Source organism: Papio anubis, chromosome 1 (assembly GCF_008728515.1).
Source record: "Papio anubis isolate 15944 chromosome 1, Panubis1.0, whole genome shotgun sequence".
Lineage (NCBI taxonomy): Eukaryota > Metazoa > Chordata > Mammalia > Primates > Cercopithecidae > Papio > Papio anubis.
The window spans coordinates 119,571,699-119,586,526 of record NC_044976.1 but is presented as its reverse complement, the minus strand read 5'-3'; the positions used below and the strand labels follow the sequence as shown (position 1 = coordinate 119,586,526).

At 42.9% G+C, this 14,828-nt stretch overlaps 1 long non-coding RNA gene across 1 annotated transcript; it reads right to left on the bottom strand.

Annotated features, from left to right (window-relative positions):
- Nucleotides 1-13,363: 13,363 nt before the first annotated feature.
- On the bottom strand, nt 13,364-14,195 carry LOC108581321. The gene is made up of 2 exons (XR_001893352.3): nt 13,889-14,195; nt 13,364-13,623 (listed from the first exon to the last, which is right to left on the bottom strand). It is a non-coding gene; the product is annotated as an uncharacterized LOC108581321 (long non-coding RNA).
- Between the last annotated feature and the right edge of the window lie 633 nt (nt 14,196-14,828).

The following is a 14,828-nucleotide window of genomic DNA, read 5'->3' as shown; positions in this document are numbered from 1 at the left end:
ATTTGTGTCCTTTTGGATCAGCCCGACTCTAAGCATTAGCTCAGTGTCCACCACCTCCGCGCAGCCATCTTCCACCACCGCGGTGCGCAGCTCTGGCTGCCACCTGCAGGACCCACCTCGCACCGGAGTCCCGCCCCGCCCGCCGTAGGACCCGCCCCCATAACAGGCCATTTTATTTTAAGACAGAGTCTCACTCTGTCACCCAGGCTGGAGTGCAGTGGCACAGTCTCGGCTCACTGCAACCTCCATCAAGCAGCTTCAACAATTCTCATGCCTCAGCCTCCTGAATGGCTGGGATTACAGGTGCATGCCACCACACTTAGCTAATTTTTGTATTTTTTAGTAGAGGCACAGTTTTACCATGTTGGCAAGGCTGGTCTCGAACTTCTGGCCTCAAGTGATCCATCCACCTCGGCCTACCAAAGAGCTGGGATTCAGGCATGAGCCATTATGCCCAGCCTTCTTTTCAATTTTAAAATAAATTCTGCAGTTTACATTTTCATACACTGATTCCACAGCCCATTAATGGATTCAGCACTGCAATGTAAAAATTCTGCTTTGCTCAATTCTTTTCATTCAGCCAAATCCTCAAAGATAACGCATAGGTCTTACTTCACTAGAGAGAATATAATAAGTGAAAACTGAAACTCAGCTGGGCATGGTGGCTCATGCCTCTAATTCCAACATTTTGGGAGGCCAAGGAGGGTGGATCACCTGAGGTCAGAAGTTCGAGACCAGCCTGGCCAATATGGTGAAACCCCATCTCTACTAAAAATACAAAAATTAGCCAGGTATGATGGCATGCGCCTGTAGTCACAGCTACTTGGGAGACTGAGGCAAGAGAATTGCTTGAACCTGGAAGGCAGAGGTCGCAGTGAGCTGAGATCGCGCCACTACAGTCTGGGTGACAGAGCAAGACTCTCTCTCAAAATAATAATAATAATAGTAGTGGTAGTAGTAGTAAAACTGAGGAAGAGATGATATATGAATACTTTTTTATGCTACCCTTGATGCTGGCATAAAATACTAAAAAGAAATCTTTCCCAACAAACCACTTTGGGAAAAATATAACAGGGAGAGGAGAATGTAGTAAAACACAAACTAATCCTTTTCACTTTCTACTTCAGAGTTTTGTCAATCAGATATTGAGAATATTTCTAGAAATGCATTAAGGTGTAACCAGGTGTGGAATCAACTTCTGGGAATTAGGGATAATGGTTACAATCACCACCCTTCCTTTGTAATTCAATTTGACTCTTTCTTTTTCCTTTTTCTCTGATCATTTTTGGAAGAACACATAATATTTCTTTTGTCTTTTTCTCATTTTTTATTTTAACCAACAAAACAAGCAGCAGTGACATCATATTTCTTTGTCAAAGCTCATTCCTATCCTAGCCAAGGTGACCCAGTAACCTCTAGTGGCTGTTGAGAACTCCAATTTGGAGAATTTACTCTCCCTTCTCTCCAACTTATTGAAAGGACCTTCCGCGTGTGTTCTAGTTTCAGGGTTGTCAATAGCAAGTCGTGCGGCTTTAGTTAAGTCAGCCCCGTGGCATCACTTCTCCTCTGTTGTAAAAGGCAGAACTGGACGTGGATGTGGTCTGAGGTCCTTCCTGTATCTCACATCCAGGGTTCTTCCCATGGCCCTGCCCACCCTTCCCTAAGAGACTGGGACGTGGAGTTGTAAGGGGGTGGGTTTCTCTGCAAAAGGTCCTTTCCTTCTGCAGCCCTCTGTTTCTGAGCTTTCATGGTTGATGCTGAGAACATCCTCACTGAGAGGTGTGAAAAGCCATCACTGTGCACCAGACAGAGGGAATCAGGAGGAAAGGGGCTGATGTCACCGGTTGCTAGTTGGGCAGAGCTAGGGTCCCTATATCCTTCATCTCATGCTGACTGGAAGTTCAGGGGCGTTTACTTTTCACTTGTGGATGGCACTTGCCTCTTCACCCAGCCTGAGGCTCAACCTTCAGCTCATCCTTCTAGCAGAAACTCAGTTTGACCCTGGACTATCACCACTTAGCAGTCCCTCTAACTCTGGCCATCAGCAGGACCTGACAAAGATGCCCATTTGATTTTTTTCTTCTCTGTCTCCTACAGATACTAAATGCTGCTGTAACAATGAAAAGAAAGAGCATATGTCACACAAAACATTTTCATTTGATGAAAAAAAACTAAAAGAGCAGAGCAATTGAAAGCTCAACACAACACGGGAGGGATCCGTGGCTGAGGATTGTATTTCAGAACCGCTGACTGCTCTTGACAATTGTTAACCCACTAGGCTCCTTTGGTTAGAGAAGCCACAGTCCTTCAGCCTCCACTTAATATCAATACTTAGGAAGACCAAAGCCAGATGGACAAACAGCATTGAGAGGCTTTAGCCCTACTCCTCTCAGCTTCCATCCTGTAGAGAACAGGAGTCAGGAGCCTCTGGCAGGAGACAGCATGTCACACGGGACTCTGCCGGTGCAGAATATGAACAATGCCATGTTCTTGCTAAAAATGCTTAGCTTGAGTTTCATAGGAGGTAATCACCAGACAGACAACTGCAGAATGTAGAACACTGAGCAGGACAACTGACCTCTCTCCTTCACACAGTCCATGTCACCACGAATCACACAATAAAAAGGAGAAAGCACATTTTGGGTTCAAAAAAAGTAAAAAAGATAATGTAGCTACATTTCTTTAGTTATTTTGAACCCAAAGTATCTTCCCATCTTTTTGTTGTTGTCATCGATGATGGTGACATGGACTTGTTCGTAGAGGACAGGTTAGCTGTCTGGCTCAATGTTCTACATTCTGAAGTTGTCCAAAAACGTCCTCATGATTAAATTCAGCCTAGTCGTTTTGCCAGGAGCACTGCAGAGTCACTACTGAGAGTTTCCTACCTCAGCCCATGTGTAGGCAGAGAAGGTCCAGTTTGCCCATCACCATTATCATGATACTAGGACTGGTCACTTGGTTAAGGAGGAATCTAGGAGATCTGTCCCTTTTAGAGATACCTTATTTTTAATGAAGTAATTGGGAAAGTGGTTTTTAAAACTATAAATGTCCTGTATTCTAATGATCATCCTCTAAATATTTTATCATTCACTAATCATCCCTGCCTGTGTCAATTATTATATTCATATCTCTACACTGGAAATTTTCTATTTCAGTTTTTACTATATCCTTGTTTTTGCTAGTTTCTGTTGTTGAAAAAAAAACATTTCCTGCCTGGGTTTTAATTTTTGTCCAAAGTTAACTTTAATCTATACAATTAAAATTTTTTGTCTATCACTTTGGACTGGTAGATTGTTTTTTATATTCGATGTTATAATCTTTTATTATGTTGATTGGTTTTGGCAGGTAATTATGTGATTTAATAAAAACATTTTTATTTGCGTGTTTATTTTCTAAACCTTCCCACATTGTAGGCTATGTTTATCATATGTAACATATTGTATTTACTACATTTCTTTGTTCTAGTTATTTGTATTCTTTGATTGTGTGTGTGTCTGTGTGTGCCTTTGGCATTTAGGAAGGGTTGTATAGGTCATGCTTAATATTGCACTAAAATGCTTTGATAGTTTTTTCCCCTTCGAACTATACACACTTCTAATATTTGATTTATACATTTTAAATTATAATTTTCAACATCAAATATTTCCATATGACAGTCAATTACATGATTTGTTTTCTTTTCCCTATCTTCTTTACCTGCCACTTCTCATAATAGAAGATAGATAGAGGTGAAGATGAAGAGAGAGGAGAGAGAAAGAGAGAGAGAGGGGAGAGAGAGAGAGAGACAGAGAGAGAGAGAGAGATTGAGATTGATTTTAAGGAATTTGCTCACATAATTGTGGATGCTTGGTGAGATCAAGTCTGATGAGGTAGACGAGCAGGCTGGAGACTTAGGGGAGAGAGTTGCAGTTCAAGTCTAAAGGGAATCTGCTGGCAGAATTCCTCCTTGTTAGGGGGAGGTGAGGTTTTATACTATTAAGGCCTTCACCTGACTAGATGAGGCCAACGCACACTATGGAGTGTCATCTGCTTTACTCAAAGTCCGCTGATTTCAATGTCTCATTTCATCAAAAAAACAAAAACAAAAACAAAAACAAACAAAAACACCTCCACAGAAACATCAGAATAATATCTGACCAAATATCTGGGCACCATGGCCCAGCCAAATTTACACATACAATTAAGCATCACAACATATAATATTGAAAGTGTAAAAAATTAAAGACCAAAGAACATCTTGAGAGAAGCTAGAGAAAGAAAACACCTTACCTTAGGGAACAAGGATGAGCATTACATTAGACTACTCTTCATAAACCATGCAAGCAAGAACAGCATGCAGCTGACATATTTAGTGTTGGAGGAAAAAGAACCCTGTTAACCTAGAATTGTGTAGAATTGCGATTCAAATGTGAAGGAGAAATAACGACCTCTTTGACAATAATTCAGGGAATTTGTCACCAGTAATTTTGTCTTCCATGAAAGGTTAAAAGAAGTTCTTCAAAAAGAAAAAAAAAAAAAAACCACAAGGGCTAGAGACATATCTACACGAAGGAAGGAAGTTAGAGAAGGAATAAGCGAAGATAAAATAAAATATTTTATTATGTTTATTCTTAATTCATATAACCATCCGTCAAAATAAAAACAGCAATAATAGATTGGATGATTATACGTTATGAATACATCAAATGAATGATAGCAATGTTTTAAAGGGTGGTAAGAAGGAATTAGGAATTTTGTTTTTAAGGTACCTGCATGACCCATGAAACATCATAGCATTACTTTAAGTTGACTTAGATTATTTGTAAATATATATGGCAAGCAATAGGGTGAAAACAAAAACATCATTTTTCTTTTAAGAAATAGAATTTGAAATGAAAGAAAGAAAGAAAGAAAGAGATCAGATAAGATAGGCAATTAGAGAAAGAAAGAAAGAAGAAAAGAAAGAAAGAGAAAGAAGGAAGGAAAAAAGGAAAGAAAGGAAGAAAGGGAGAAAGAAAACTAGGGTGTCTACATTAATTCAATGAGATCAGTAGCCGACTTCAGAGGTGAATGGAACAAGTACATGGGGATTAAAAGACAGAGTCATTACATAATGGAGAAATGAGGTCCAACTATCTCCAAGAAGACATGACAATCCTTAATTGATATGCGCCAAGACAACAGAGCTATCTACGTAGTGAAGAGATGGCAGAAAGCTGATAGCATACTTCAAGGTAACCAAATAGACAGACTTCGAGCTATTACAGCTGGGAATGCTGTCAGCATCACGCTAATGTAACCCTAGCACTCCATGCAGGCAGGAAATCAATAAAGATATAGTGAAACTGGACACCACCATCAGTCACCTGGATCCAGCTGACTTTTTAGATTACTTCATCCATGAAGAGCAGAATACATATTCTTTTTAGGGTCACATGGAATGTTCAGCAAGATCCACCACATTCTGGCCCATAATACACACTTCAACACGTTTAATGGGATAGAAATGCAGTGAGCTAAGATATGCCGCATCCTACTTACAACATTATGGGCAACTGAAGTAGTGAAACTCAGATAACGAAATAGCTGGAAAATCCCAAAATTAGAGATCAGACCACACCCTTCTAATAACATATGGGTCAAGAAAAGGTCTCAGGGAAAATTACATATTTTGAGCTAAATGAAAACAAACATACAACTTATAAAAAATCTCTGGGTGCAGGAAAATTGGTGCTTAGAAAGAAATTCATAGTATTCAATGCATATTGTAGCAAAGAGAAAAGATCAATAATCTGAACTTATAGTTTATGAAACTCAAAAAACAAGAACAAAGTAAATCCAAAGTGAGTGGAATGCAAGAAACAATAAAAATTAGAAGAGAAACCAAGGAAATTGAAAACCAGAAATCAATAGAGAAAAATCAACAAACCAAAACGTAGTTCTTTAAATTAATCAATAAAATTGATAAACATCTAGCTGGTGAACCAAGAAACAATGAGAGAAGATAAAAGTTACATATAACAAAAAGAAGGTCCTCACTACTGATCTCATGGCTATTAAAAGGATAACAGATGAAGATTATCAACAATTCTCTGCTCACAAATTTGATAACCTGATGAATTGGACCAAGTCCTTGAAAGACACAGTCTACCAAAACTCACACAAGGAGAAGTAGATAACCTAAATAGATCTCTATTAATGAAACTGAAGCAACTATTAACAACCTTCCAGAACAAAGCACCAGATCTAGATGGTTTCACCACCAAACATCTAATGAATAAATGATACCAATTATCTCTAGAAAATGGAAGCCGAGGGAACACGGCTTACCTCTGGTCTAGGAGGCACTTTATTCTAGTAGCAAAACAAGACAAACGGTTTTGAACCAGGATATTGAACTAGCCTGCATAGCTGAGCAGCTCCTGAGACTCAGTCAGCCCTGGAAGAACCGGAGAAGCAAGAAGGAAACATGGCTCACGGGACCTGTGAAAAATGGTAAACCTCACTTAGAGACCAAGGCGGTTTTGGACTGACCTGTGTGGAAGGTTGATGTTCACAGGTAGGAGAGAGAACAACATAGAGAAAAGTGTTTTCGGTTCTGCTTTTACTTCTGACTCCATTGCTATGGGCCAACTGAGGCTCTTACCCCTTCAGGAGAGAGATTTGTCAGCGGCTCTTTTTTTTTCTTTTTTTTTCTTTTGAGACGGAGTCTCGCTCTCTGGCCAGGCTGGAGTGCAGTGGCGCAATCTCGGCTCACTGCAACCTCCACCTCCCGGGTTCCAGCGATTCTCCTGCCTCAGCCTCCCGAGTAGCTGGGACTACAGGCGCCCGCCACCACGCCCAGCTAATTTTTTGTATTTTTAGTAGAGACAGGGTTTCAGCATGTTGGCCAGGATGGTCTGGATCTCCTGACCTTGCGATCCCCCGCCTCAGCCTCCCAAAGTGCTGGGATTACAGGCGTGATCCACCGTGCCCGACTCTTAATCCGCCAGTGTGGCAGCTGCGATGTGACACCTGGACCCATATAAGCTTCCCTGAGGAAAAGAGTAGGTGAAAACAGGGGAGGACAAACGAGATGATCCTGGGGCTTTCCTTTTCCAGGTTTCCTCTGCAAACCTGCAGAGGTAATGATTGTCATGGCCTCCCCAGCACGCTGCTTAAAGAGATGCATTAAATTAAAAAGAATCCCCTAGACAGAAGATTTGCCTAGTGGTGTATAAAACAAACAGGGGTAATCTTAATGAGTTTTGGGGACGTGCTGCTCTCCACTTGGGGCCCATCCTTCATTTTGTCAAGACCAACAAAGACTGGGGCCTTCCTCGACAGGAAGGTCCGAGGCCCCTCTCCGCAGCTCCCTCAGCTGCATGCGGGTTCCTCCCCGCACGCCTCCCCTGTCCCCGGACCCCCGTCCCCCCTCCCCACTTCCCCACTGCATATGTCCGACCCCACAACTTCTCTCCTGGAAGCTCAAGGAATCCTGGAAACTCAAGGAATGTCATTTTTGAGCTGCACTCCACCGCGAGACGTGGTCTGACCAAAGTCCAGTCAGTGAAATCAGTGTCCAGGTGACCCTGTATTTCAGGGATCTGCCAGAAAAGACAATAAAAGTCCCGCCGGTTTTAGGGACAAATATGCAAAAACTCAGAGACCAACCAGACACACTGGCTACTTCAAAGACAGTCTCTGGAAAGTCCCTGCTTAGAGAAATTCCACTCCGGAAGGAACCCGAAAGCTATACAGTAGTTACCTTTTCCTTCTCTTTATTATCGCGGCTGTGACCTACCTGAGGTATAGACAGTTATGGTAAATAAACGTAAAAACCACACTGTGCAGAAACGATAAGCTGCATTGACCGGAATCGAACCATGGTCTCCTGCGTGGGAGGCAAGAGTCTACCCACTGAACCACCGATTCATATAAATGGACTCACACAGGAGTGTCAGACAGGTACATTGCAATAAATTTGTTTTAGATGTTCAAAGAGATATTGTATAGGCATCTTTTGCTAAACATAGTGTTTAGAGGGATTTACTCGTGTTACTGTGTTTTTTCAAACTTTGCCTGGATTTTTGTTGCTGTTTGCTTGTTTTTGTTTCCTGTGCATGAGGTCGTTTTATGACTATATAACAGTAGATATTAAATTTTTCTGTTGATGAGGACTTGTATTGTACCCAGTTTTTCCTTAGTATAAAAATAAGGTTGCTATAAGCATTTCTTGTAGAAGCCTTATTGGATGTATGTGTTCATTTCTCATGGGTGATGAATGAAAGTAAATTTGCTTCCTTATAGGGTAGGCTTAACTCTGTAAGAAACTGCCAAATATTAGAAAAGGTGTTGTGCTAAATTGCAGTCCAACCAACATCACACAACAATATCATACACACTCTGAATGAGGAAGAAGGAGAGGCAACAACTTTCAAAATCAGGTTTTCTATGTTTCCCTTCATTTTCTTGCAAATCTTTAATGCATTTTTGAAGTGGCTATGGGGACACCAAGTGTCATCATTGGCGTATTCAAGTCTTGCCACAGAGCCATGGAGAGATACCCCAGGGAAGCCCAGCCAAGTGTCAGGCTTATAAACACCAGGCAGGAATAGATGCCTATGAAATGAGAAGGGTCAGGTGATCCCTCCCTCTCCTGCCATGTCTGTGCATCTCTTTGCAGCTGCCTTGTCACTAAAAACAATTGCTCCCACTTATTTTGTCAAAGATAAAGCCAGACATTAAAGCAGAGAAAACAGATTTTATCCAGTAACCACTGACAGTAGAGAAAAGGTTGGAGCTTGGCTCCCATTTATGCAGAGGTGATGGCATTATAGAGGGAGAGGGAGGAGAGGGAGAGGGCAGGGGGAAGGGTACCTGTGAAACATTACAAAAGGTTGCTCAGTGTAAACTTCTGCCTCATCAGGCCAGCTGTGTCTGCCAGCTGGCAATATTAGAAGATGGGATTCTAACCTCCCACAGAGACTGGAAGACAGAGGCTCAGTCCTTTTTGAGGACTACAGTTCAAAGGAATGGCTTTCAGATCCTAGGGAAAGACACACTGGAGTCCCTAGGAGATACACACACATCTCAAAGGGATGGAGGAAGGATTCCCTTCTTGCTAAGTGTTACAAGAAAGGGAGATTCTCAACCTACCATCATCAGCAGGTATTGGCTAGAACTAATAGCCATTCTCCTGGCAGCCTTGAGCTTTCTGGGGTAGGCATTTTAATGGAAGCCTAGGGCCATCCTTGGGACAAAGCCTTATGTTCCTAGATGCCATGACAGAGTCTGGTCATCTCTTAGCCCAGAGGTTTAAGCTGAGTCATTGTGTGCTGAGTTTGGTTGTTCTCACTTTCCATTCCCCCATTCGATGGCCTGGATTTTACTGGACTCTGTTAGATGGATAAAGCCATTTTCAGTGGTTTTCAGGCAGCCCAGACATAGTTATGGAGACCTGAATGAAAATAAGAAAACCCATGAGATCCATATTCAAGGAGATGGACACAAATATTTCTAGGCTTTGTCAAAATGGAAAGTGGCTTACGGAGTCAGGATGAAATTCAAACTTATATTAGCAAAGTATAGAGCTTATTGATATATTTTAAAATGAAAGCCATGACAAAATGACAATCCACAAGTGACAATGGTAGGTAGGGATTTGGGAGAGACTCCATAATATCAAAATTAACCTCATTTTGTGGGGAAAAGAAAGAGAGATCAGACTGTTACTGTGTCTATATAGAAAGAAGTAGACATAAGAGACTGCATTTCGTTCTGTATTTGAGATGCTGTTAATCTGTGACCCTACCCCTAACCTTGTCCTTGCAAGAGACATGTGCTGTGGTGGCTCAAGGTTTAACGGATTTGCGGCTGTGCAGGGTGTGCTTTGTTAAACAAGTGCCTGAAGGCAGTATGCTTGTGAAAAGTCATCACCATTCTCTTAATCTCAAGCACCCAGGGACACATACACGGCCAAAGGTCGCAGGGACCTCTGCCTAGGAAAGCTAGGTATTGTCCAAGGTTTCTCCCCATGTGATAGTCTGAAATATGGCCTCGTGGGAAGGGAAAGACCTGATCATCCCCCAGCCTGACACCTGTAAAAGGTCTGTGCTGAGGAGGACTAGTATAAGAGGAAAGAAGGCCTTTTGGCAGTTGAGATAGAGAAAAGCATCTGTCTCCTGCCTGTGCCTGGGCAATGGAACATCTTGGTGTAAAACCCGATTGTATGTTCTGTTTACTGAGAAAGGAGAAAACCACCTTAGCGCGAAAGGTGGGACTTGCTAGCGCAATGCTGCTCTTTATGCACTAAAAAGGTTTATGGAGATGTTTACATATGCATATCAAGGCACAGCACTTTTCCTTAAACTTATGTCACAGAGATCTTTATTCACATGTCTTACTGCTGACCTTCTCCCTACATGATCCTATTATCCTGCCACTTCCCTTTTTCTAAGATGGTAAAGATAATGATCAATAAATACTGAGGGAACTCAGAGACTGGTGCAGGCGTGGGTCCTCTGCCGGTCCCCTGGGCCCACTTTTTCTTTCTCTACACTTTGTCTCTGTGTCTCATTTCTTCGCTCAAGTCTCTCGTTCCACCTAACGAGAAACGCCCACGGGTGTGGAGGCGCAGGTCATCCCTTCACATTTTAAGTGAAACTTCTACATGTTGCTACAGTAAGGGAACGGAAGCCAACATTATGCTGGAATATATTAATTGTCATGGGATAAACAGGCAGGACATGATGCTACATTTATTAGTCACTTCTATTGATAATATTTGTGAAGGTTAATTTTTGTGTCAATTTGACTGGGCCATGGGGTGCCCAGATATTTGGTTAAACATTTTTTTCTCAGTGTGTCTCTGAGGATGTTTCTGGACGAGAGTGACATTTGAATTGGTAAACTGAGTAAAGCAGATTGCTCTCCCCAGTGTGAGTGGGCCTCATCCAACCCACAGAAGGCTTGAATAGAATGAAAGGCTAGAAAGAAGTCTTTCTGCTTCATTGTCTTTGAGCCGGGACATCAGTGTTCTGCTTTATGCCTTGGACTTGGTCGTGAACTATATTCGACTCTCCTGGTTCTACTCAGGAGTAGACCTTGGACTTCTCTGCTTTCATAATCATATGAACCCAATGCACATCTCTCTCTCTCTCTCTCTCTCTGTGTGTGTGTGTGTGTGTGTGTGTGTGTGTGTGTATCCTGCTCATTTTCTTTCTCTGGAGAACTCAGACTAATGTAGTAATATGTGCCACTTGCCAGTCTTTGTCTCTATGCTTTTAAAAGGTATAAAATAAATAAATAAAACAAAACCCTGGAGGGTTCTCAAAGAAGAACAGCAAAGGAAATGAATTCTGGCAGATTTTGCACTGAGGACATTCAGGTGTGAGGAAAACATGAAAACTACTATGCTAGGGAAAGCAAATGCTGTTGAGAATATCTCAAAAACACACATTACACGTCAATAGGTAGGGTTGACCTTCAGGTTAGAAACATTTTCCTTTAAGTGAACTTTTTGTGCAACTTAAGATGAATCTAGGACTTTCACGATGGATGTATCTGTGTGTGTGTGTGTGTATACATATGCACATATACATATATATAGTGTGTGTGTATGTATGTGTATATATATATTATATATAGAGAGAGAGAGTGTGTGTGTCTTGCTATCTTCTCCAGCCTGGTCTCCAGAGCTGGACCTCAATCGATCCTCCCCCGACCCCCTCCCAAAGTGCTCAGATTACAGGCGTGAGTCATTTCCCCTAGCCCATTTTCATATTTTTAATTTAGTTCAACCATTGTGTAAGACAGTGTGGCGATTCATCAAGGATCTAGAACCAGAAATACCATTTGACCCAGCAATCCTATTACTGGATATATACTCAAAGGATTATAAATCATTCTACTATAAAGACACATGCACACGTATGTTTATTGCAGCACTATTCACAGTAGCAAAGGCTTGGAACAAACCCACATGCCCATCGATGGTAGATTGGATAAAGAAAACGTGTCACTCATACACCATGGAATACTATGCAGCCATAAAAAAGAAGGAGTTCATGTCCTTTGCAGGGACATGGATGAAATTGGAAACCATCATTCTCAGCAAATTAACACAGGAACAGAAAACCAAACACCACATGTTCTCACTCATAAATGGGAGTTGAAAATGAGAACACATGGAAACAGGGAGGGGAACATCACACACCAGGACCTCTCAGGGCTAGAGGGCAAGGAGAAGGATTGCATTATGAGAAATACCTAATGTAGACGACGGGTTGATGGGTGCAGCAAACCACCATGGCACATGTATACCTATGTAACAAACCTGCACGTTCTGCACATGTATCCCAGAATTTAAAGTATAATATAATTTTTTTAAAAAAATTTAAATACACATTTCAAAAATTATATAACAAGTACAGGACACCTCCTTTATGCCAGTTTTACAAAAACAGAAAAGATGATGTATCAATGACAAGGCATCAAAGGGCAATATCCTAAAGTAGTGAGAGGAAAAATACTTATTCTGGAATTCTATCCCACAATGAAAAATCTTTCAAAAATGTGACTGGAATAAGGACACTCAAAGATATACAAAAAAATGAGGCCAAGCGTGGTGGCTCATGCCTGTAATCTCAGCACTTTGGGAAGCTGAGGCAGGTGGATCACTTGAGGACAGGGAGTTGGGAGGCCAGCCTGGCCAACATGGCAAAACCCTGTCTCTACTAAAAATACAAAAATTAGCCAGGCGTGGTGGCACATGCCTGTGATCCCAGCTACTCAGGAGGCTGAGGCATGAGAATCACTTGTGCCCAGGAGATGGAGGTTGGAGTGAGCCAAGATCATGCCACTGTACTCCAGCCTGTGTAACAGAGCGAGACTCCATCTCAACAAAATACAAATAAAAATAAAGACATACAAATAAATGAAAGCATTGACCAACCCACACTACAAGAAATGTTAAAGGAGTACTCCAGGCCTAAGGATAAGGATATCAGACAGAAATCTGAACCTACACAAAGAAATGGAGATGACTAAAAATCGCTATGTATGTACTCAGATGTTGGGGTTTATAACATGTCTAAAATCAAATGACATGACAACACTAGCATAAAGGCCAGAAGGGGAGGTATAATGTCACTCGATGGCAGACTGATAAAGATGTATTCTAGGAACCCTAAAGCCATCACTGACTTAACAAAAGAAAGAATTACAGCTAATAAGCCAAAAAAGGAAGAAAATGGAATGATATAAAAAACCATGTAATCACTACGCTGGAACAACTGCTCTCCATGCCTCTACCCTATAGAGATACACCAGTGGCCAATGAGAAATGTACAAGAATGACGACTGCAGCATTGTTTGTAATCATAAAGTAATGGAACCAACATAATTTCAAAGATACATGAAAAGAGTTTTATTTATTTAACAAACACAAACAATTGAACAAACAAACAATGGAAGCAAGTCCTTCTGTTAAAAGGAACACAGAGGGTCATGATGATGCTACTCCTCCAAGGATTTCACGGTTCCCAGATGCCTAGTTTTTCTGTCTCGTTCTTCTGGAAGATCTTATTCTTGGGGGAGGTACACGTTCTCGCGTTTGGGGCTCTTTCAGGTTCATCTCCATTTTCCCTTCAATTTCTCCCCATTCTGTCACAATAAAAAAACAATTCTCACCTCCAGAAGATCCCGCCTGTGCCTCCGCACGAGCCTTTCAGGAGGTCTGGATGTCTGGTCCACCGCTCCCCAGCTTCTTTCCCTGCTTTTGCTTTTGCCTTCCCCAGCTCTCGCCCTCCCGCCCCACCACCTACCACCGCCCGACCACCGCCCAGCTGAGCCCCCGCGGTTCCACCGCGCAGAAGGTACACTGGAGGCTCTGCCCGTTGCCCGCCCCGGGGGATGCCGAGAAATCAACCTGAATAAACGCCTTGTACAAAGAACTTTCTAATGGAAAAATCTCTTATGATTTCCATTCTCAAGGCTCTTCAAAGGACTAAACGATAAAGGCGACGATGGATTCATTCAACAAGTCCTAATCGTGTGCCCTGGTGAGCGCCAGACCCTGCTCCCCGCGAGGGGATCCACGAGCCACCCTCACCACCATCCCTGCCCTGGTGGAGCCCCCGTGCGGGACACAAGATCCAAAGATGGCAGCGGCAGCTCCGCAGCGGCCCCGAAAGCGACTGGGCCGGATGGGCACAGGCTCCCTCACTGGGCGAAGGCGGCGCAAAGAACCGGAAGAGCCATCCTGGGAGCCCACTGGGCGTTCAGCTTACCTTAGGCCCCCTGGCGGCTCCGGCCCGGGCCGCGGACCAGGGCGTTTCCGGGGGCTTCTGAAGCGGGCGAGGGGCAGGGCGGGCGAAGGCCATTCGGCTGTCCTTCTGGCTCCAGAATCTCCCAACGCGCAGGTGTCCAACGTGACCAGCGCGACTCACTGCTCTAATCGCTCCGGTTTTCCAAGGCCTTGGTCGGTAGTCCTGCCAGGCGGGCCCTGAGGCTGGAAGGGATGGGGGAGTATGGTGAGTGCGCCCTGCCTATAGCGCCCAGTGGAATCACTAGTACCTGTCTCTGCGGCGCAATCTGTTAGCACGTTCGGCTATTAACCGAACGGTGGGTAGTTCAAGCCCACCCAGGGACTGCGTGCTCTAGCTTTTAAAGAGCTCATGTATTATCATCACTAGAGAATCTCCCCCTATTCTTCCCATAGTCCTAAGTCCGAAAGGTTGGTTCCAAGCCAGCCAGGGATATGCCCATTTCAGGAAGGGTTTTCTCTTCTCAGGATTCTAGTCACAGTTAAGAGGGATTCCTGTGAAGGGCCACCCCACTCAGAGATACAATTCTGACAGAACGTCTCC